The 7,755-nt window shown below is 39.7% G+C and overlaps 1 long non-coding RNA gene across 1 annotated transcript; it reads right to left on the minus strand.

Annotated features, from left to right (window-relative positions):
* Nucleotides 1-2,675: 2,675 nt before the first annotated feature.
* Nucleotides 2,676-6,031, minus strand: LOC103632499 (uncharacterized). Its single transcript, XR_002748864.1, has 2 exons — nt 5,571-6,031; nt 2,676-3,266 (listed from the first exon to the last, which is right to left on the minus strand). It is a non-coding gene; the product is annotated as an uncharacterized lncRNA (long non-coding RNA).
* Nucleotides 6,032-7,755: the final 1,724 nt, after the last annotated feature.

Here is a 7,755-nt window from a genome sequence, read left to right on the forward strand (position 1 = left end):
CTAAACTTTTTAAGTATATCTTGGGTGTACTTTTTTAGAGAGAGGAATGTCCCTTCCTTGAGTTGCTTTACTTGAAATCCAAGGAATTAAGTCAACTCTCCCATCATGGACATCTCGAATTTCTGAGTCATAACCCTGCTAAACTCTTCACATGACTTTTGATTAGTAGAACCAAATATTATGTTATTGACATATATTTCGCCTATAAACAAATCACCATTGCAAATATTAGTGAATAGAGTAGGATCAACTTTCCCAACCTTGAAAACATCAGAAATAAGGAAATCTCAGACATATCTTGATTGGATAGCACCAACATCCCTGCATGGGTCCTCCTATTTGTGCCTCATACGAGAGATGCAAAATCAAATGCTACATCGGATTGAAGAAGCCAGGTGGAAAGATCTTCTACAACTTACACAGTAACATGGGTGCCATTCTTTTCAAGTCTGCAATCACGGTCCCAGATAACGCCTTTGCACAAATCTGGTGGAAGAAATAGCTCAACTCTACAAGCACTAGCCAGGCATGCTCAGGAATATAGCTTCAAACCATCGCCCGAAGAATTCGTTCAATCCATATGCGGTAGTCATGACTCTTTATCTCTAAGACTCGCATAGTAGATACGTTCACCCCCTACCTAGGTTAGCTACATACCCATTAGGGAACATTAACATCTTGATCCACTCTAGTACTTCCCTCCTCTAGGCCTTGCTCAGGACAAAATTGTCCTTAGGCATTCTCCATGTCTTTCAACTACTATGTGGCTTCATCTCTTGGTTTGTTTTATCACATAACGCTACCTGATCCACTCTTGCCTTTATGTTATCCTTTGACTTATCAAGAATGTCCATGATTGTTGCCCAAAGTGCCCCGACGACATTTTTTTTAGTGTGCATCACATCAGTGTTCATTTTTATTGTCGGTTGCTACTTGTCCATGGTAGTGAAATGACCTAAAGAATAGCGTAAACTGATGTACCATAACCATTTCAAAAAACATGAAGAGTTTTAGCCATGCCATTAAAAACATTGAAATTATTTTAGGACCCATTGAGATCCACTAAACAGTTAGAAATACTAATATTGTCATGCCAATGCATCCCAAGGATATTATTAATACTTTTTTCTTAAGTACATGCATGCTGATACACCGCAAATATATTATAAATATATATTTTTTCTTAAGCACATGCACATGACATATGAATAAAATGGAAGAAGGATATAATGACTGAATCTAAATGACTTACGCAGCTATGTATGTAAGAAAAACATAATTCAAGACATATGAATGTTGAGTTTATCCTTTTTTATTTATATGAGAATTCAAGCCTTTCCATGTAGCCAGATGATCGAAATTAGGAGAGCCAATGGTGCATAGCAGATGAGCAAGTACCAAATAATGTTTTACAATAAGTTATTAACTGAGCATGTGGTCCTAGTGGTGCAGACATGATGATTGAGTCAAATACATATTGATATTTTTGTACCATTGTAAGAGACCATCCTATGCCAGTATGTCGTCTGAGAAAAATCAAGCAACATGGTGGCACTTACTACTTTAATGAAGCTGAATTATTACATACCTAGATCCAACTATATGTTTCAGATTCTAATTTGAATTTAACTCCTGTAGCCACAACAATACTATTTTAAAGAGCAGCTTAATCATAAAGTCACAGTGAATATACTATGTGTATACCACCTATGCATATAATTGGACTTGTCAGTTTAGATTATACAAAAAAATATACAACATATCTAGTTAGGTACTTATTTTGAGTCCATCGGCTTTGTTTTTGCTTTTTTTTCGGCACGGTTCTACACTGGATAGAAATAGAACCATGTCTCACATCACTATTAAATTAGCATAGCAGAAGAATGGAATAGAAGCAATGATAGCTCGTGCAGTGGAGAGAGATCAAAGTTTTTAAAAAGAAGCCTGTAGATGCGCGATGGAGTGGAGAGAAATCAAATGTGAAAAAAGAAGCATGTAGAGGCGCGATGGAGAGAGCTTCTAGTGAGCAGCGAGAAGTAGCTAGGAAATTTGATGGCATTTTGTGAGCCATGGAACTGAAGAATCTTCGATCTTGCCGCTGCTTGGCTTGCTACCATAGATTTGGGAGACACTTGGGATTGCTGAGCGCCGGTGCTCTCCAGTAGGCTATGGGGGCAAACAACCAACCATATTGAGGAGGGGAGGTTGACGGGGTCAGGAGGAACTCACTGAGGTAGAAGGAGAATGAAGATCTGGAGCTCGCATCGACAACCAGCTGGAAGAGTTCTCGATTCTTTTTTCGTTTTTTGTTTATAAGAAAAGGGGATGATAATAGATCGGCTGTCGGCTTAGCCTTACACTCGAAGACACTAGAGGATGGTCGAATGTTCCTTTTTTTGTGTTGCTCCAAATTCGACGGTTGAGATTTACATGTTGCTTCTTTTGTTTTTTGTCCTAATCTGAATCCGACGATGGAGATTTATCTGTTGACGTGGCCTTACTATTTTGCAAGGAAACCCGCCCACGCGTTTAGTATAACTAGACCAGGTGGCGCCCTTTCGGGCGCCCTATCCGGCACATCTGTCCAGTTCAAGAGAAAAACAGGAGTATAAAGGATCTGATAAACTATTTAGCACAATCAATGCTTCAAGATTAAATCTCCACAAAAATGTTAGTGAGATAGCCAGAGCAACAATCAGAGACATGTCATAATTTACATTAGAGTTACAACTGTTTCTTGTTTGTGCACAAGCTACCATACATAGAGGTGCAACATAGTATAATAATCAGGCCTGATACAACAGGGAACTGATCGAAAATAATGTCCTATCGATACCATGTACAATGTCTAATTATATGGCAAAGTAGCAAAAGTTATATATATAACTCACACTGAACAGATAATGGTATTTTCGAGTATAATTACAGACATATTAAGCCACAACATAGATATATACATATACAATAAAGTAGCAACAATATTAGTTGGACCACAATGCAGCCATTAATGATTCTGTTTAGCCACACGTTACATTAAGCGTCTGTGATTCATGCCTGCCAAAACATTATCGTTGGCAGTTCAAAATATAACTGATCCAAAAGCAGCATACACACATGGTTCATTAGACATCCGAACAGACTATTAGCGAGTATTGCTTGCACACAAAAGCACAGAGTTCGTTTGTCTAGCGGCAATATTAGCAGAAGACAAGTGTTATTCTTGTTGGACAGAAAAATGACATGTCCCTTCATTTCCAACGATAGACCTGCGCAGGAAGTTAGAATCTTTTAATGGTATAAATCCAATTATTCTATTTTGAAATGTCAGAACAATGCTAGGTGGGCTATAGTGTTATCATTTCTTAATTATAGTGTTATCATTTCTTAATTTTGGTAGCAGCAAGGCACAAAATAACAACTGAATATCTACAAGTAATATAAACAGATTTAGGCTGCAACAACCATGGCAAGGAGTTCTTCACTCAACAAGCAAGCAAATTTTCAAGATTCAGACCACCATATAATATATGTTAATATGAAAACTACGTGCATATTATTTGCAAATCGAAAGTTGAAACATGAATGTGATCCAAAATGTTTAAATAAAAAACTAAAAAAAATGAAAATCTGAAATCTGGAAAATGGGCATCAAATTTCAGCTTATAAGCTGAAAATCTAAAAACATGATGTGATCCAAACTGACGATCTAAGTTTTTAGATTTGAACAGGATTCCTAGCCTGTTGTATGAATCACATTCAGTTTTCAGCATGTCTTGGATGAAATGAAATGTATGTGCTAACTGAAAATATGAAAAAGTATGGACTTAATGTTATCCAAACGAAAAACTGAAAACTAAAATGTATGGACTGGATACTGGAAACTGTATTTGATCAAAGCAGAGTACGGACATGAACTGAAACAATGATGTCCGAGCTGTTTGTAGGGATATTTGTTCAGCTATTTCTGCTTGGTGTGTTATCCAAGTAGTAAACGAAGTATGATTGATCGGCTATAATCTTGTAACAAAGACGTGCTACTACTTTAACACCCCATAATTTATAATTGCTTATTAACACAGAATAAACACCCACGCCTAATAATGAAGTAGGAACATGTATATATTAGATGACTAACAATAATGAAGTAAAATTAGAAGTACTCGTAGGTCAAAACATTAAACACCCACTACCATACCTCCATATTATTGGTCCATGGGATGATCGCTCTCGGCATCACATGCCAGTGTTGCCAGAGTAAGTGCTCGGTGTTCTATTAGTAAACTGATGGTCCAGAATAGAAGAGAAAGTTGTTCGGTGCTGATTGGTTTCGCTTAGCTTTCCGCAAAGAAGTTTTTAAGTCCCTACAGTCACTTGTGTATATGATATGCACAGTTTAGCTACCCTCGGTGGCTCTGTTAACAATCGATTTTATATGCTGGATATGCCTAGTAGTTACTCATGTGAGATTCTTGCAGTGACCGCCATAATACCTGAAGAAGCATGACTGATCTTTGTGGCATAGAATTTTATAGTAAAGCACACGCTTCTTGCATTCGTTGTGAAACAAAAGGATTCATGCATGTTCATCTCGTGACGCTTTTTCCCTCCGGTACCAAACAAAAGGATTCATGCATGTTCATCATGTGATTGAAAATACACCGATTCTTGTTACATATAGTGCATATGTTTCAGATCGTAAGCATCGCGGCACTTGGCTGAATACGTCATACGTGAACATGACCAGAGACCAGACTACCCGTATAAAGTTCTTCAACGAATCGACGCAAAACTATATGTCAGAATAAATTGTGTATCCAGAAAAAGAAAAACTGGTCATACACCATGTTGCGAAAGAACTGCCCGTAGTAAAAACTATGTATCTAGGGAAAAAAGACAGAATAAATTGAAATTTGAACGGAGTACTGCATACAACAGGAGCTGTCTCTCAGATCACGAAGTTCTCTAAGAAGACTGACCCACAGAAGAACATGAAAAAAAGACAGAATAATTAAAATCTGAACGGAGTGATTACTGCATATAACAGGAGCTGTCTCTCAGATCGCTATAGTTCTCTAAGAAGACCGACTCACAGAAGAATAGATTAAAATTTGAACGGAGTGATTACTTCATATAACAGGACCTCTCAGATCCCTGAACTTATCTAAGAAGATTGTCTCGCAGAAAAATATATATATATATACATGCCAGTCTGTCAGGCTAGAAGAAAAACAACTCCAGTCTCTCAGATCACTGAAGAAAACATACCACACTATTTCTCCAAAGTCCTAACTGAACTCCTGCGAGTAATCCATGTTGTACTGGGCGATTGAGCAACACAAGGAGGAGATGACGGTGCCCTTGTGTGGAGGAGGGAAAGGGGACTGCTCCGGCTGGATCGAGGGGGAATCGAGAGGGCGACTCTGGGAATGAGAATGTTGGGCACAGGAAACTGATCTCAAGCGTGAGCCACCAAGGAACACAACTCCTAAGCCCTACCCCCAAGACAAAATCACCAAAGAACCCTAGATCCACGAGATGAGAGACATCCAAACAAGGGTCGAGGCACGCACATAAGCACCATGGTTGTTCTCCTGAGCGATCCCGACGGCAAGGCGACGATGGCAGCTCAGGTCCGTGCGGGGCAAAGAGATTGGAGGTGCTTCCCGCCGCCTCAGCCCCCACCCCTGCCACGACAGTGTCCTCCCCGGTCTCCCACGTCGTCTTCACCATTGCCGCAACCTCCGTTATGAGCGCGCGAGGGAGGAACAGAGCAAGGCATGAGAAAGGTGGAGAAGCTTATCGGAGAGATCCGAGCGATGCATGAGGGTGACATCGTCGGAGCAGCAGCGGCTCCCGAGGGAGAGGGGGAGAAGGCGAGGCGATGGAGCATGCGGAGGGAAGTGGATGGGAGCGCAGGTGCGAGGCGAGCCGACGAGAGAGACGGCGTGCAGGATGCCAGGACCACTCAGAGCCAAAATGAAACGAGTTTTCGGGTCCGATCGATCAGGCGTGGGAGGGGCGGATGGCATGGGATCGTTCAGAGGCGAAATGGAGTAAGTTTTCGGGTCCGAACCGCACACGCTTCGTGCCGCGGGAGAGTGCGGCCACGCGTGCGCGCCGGCACGCGTGCGGCTGAGACCCCGTGAAGTGCGGGGAGGAGTCCAAACCGGATGGAGTTTTATAACTCTGATATAATATTAAGATTTGCACAAGTGGATGTATAATCATGTAGTTTTTAGGGTGTGAAGCCCAACATTTAAAATGGTGGGTAAAATACATTTTTCACCTTCAACTTGTGCAGTAGGCTGAGTTGAACTTTATATTTGAGACTAGGTAATGGATACTGTCGAATTATTAAAATGGAAAAAATTAGTCCTTATGTTGTGTTGGTTTAAAAGGTGGATTTATAATTTATAAAAATAATAAAATTCTTATTTACTATATCAAAATTTTTAAATAGTTTACTTTAATATAAAAATATAAAACTACTACTAGTTGTTTTCTAAAAATGTTGCCTACTTGCTTATGGTCTATACGTAGGTATAGATATTTGGAATTGGTTTATTTTTGCTTCTATTTCTTTATTGCTTGTAGTGGCGCTTGTTACTTATTTAAAACAAGTAAGATATGAATATAACACTAATAGACATATATCAGTTTTGGTAGAAACTAGAACTGGTTTCATATTTTTATGATTTGAAATAAATTAATTAAATTTTTTAAGATCAGTCTAGAAGAACATGTACTACTGAAATTCGGCTCTTTGTCGAGTGCCTAGCTCTTAATTTGCTGAGGGCAATTTATCGGGCACTTAGCAAAACTTACTTTATCGAGTACTACACTCAGCAAATAAAAACACTTGACGACGAGTGTCTTTGCCGAGAGCCTAACGCTAGGCGTAAACAGACACTCGACAAAGACTATTTGCCAGGAGTCAAATTCTCGGCAAAACGCAGTCAGCGGCCGTCTGCAGCTGACGGCCGTTAACTATGCCAAGTGCATAAGGACACTTGACAAAGTAATATCTTTGCCGTGTGTCTTCCTCGTGCGCTTGGCAAAACACTCATTTGTCAAGTGCCATATTCTGACACCAGGCAAAATATATTTGGTTTTTTTTTCTTTTTCCCCCAAACTTTTTGTGGTGTACTCATACAGTCTTTGGATCTAAATGTTTAATTTTAGCACAATTATAAAAGTGTTTTGCTATATCTATCTCATTTAGTTCAATTAATTGAATTTTGTTGGATAGTTCAAATTTGAACCCTAAGTCACTCGGAAAATGAAAAACAATGAATGCAACAATGATATTCATTTTATTAAGCATAATTTACAGTCTAATTCATAAATATACCAGAAAATTCAAACACCATATTCATGTAACATGACCATGAACTTGCTAGTCGTTTTAAAATTGTATGAAACACAAACAAAATCAGAAAATCATGAAACTTGTCAAGATGTCATGGTATCATATGTGTAGGGTGTGAAAAAAAATTTAAACTGTTTCGTGAAATTTATCACGCACTATGTGTACAAACCTAGCTGACCTTCATATCTATACTACTCTATTAAGAACCTAATATGGGCAATTGGTGCTACCATAGCTTCACCCTCTCCTCTGACACTCTGGCCCCACCACACACGCGCCCACATGTCCTGCCTCGGCGCCAGCAGCGCTCTCTCAGCTACTGCTCTATGGACCCCCAGCGCCTGCCAAACACCCGATCCTACCCGTGCAGCCCCAGCGCCTGCCCA

The sequence above is a fragment of the Zea mays genome, chromosome 7 (assembly GCF_902167145.1).
Source record: "Zea mays cultivar B73 chromosome 7, Zm-B73-REFERENCE-NAM-5.0, whole genome shotgun sequence".
NCBI classification, from domain to species: Eukaryota; Viridiplantae; Streptophyta; class Magnoliopsida; order Poales; family Poaceae; genus Zea; species Zea mays.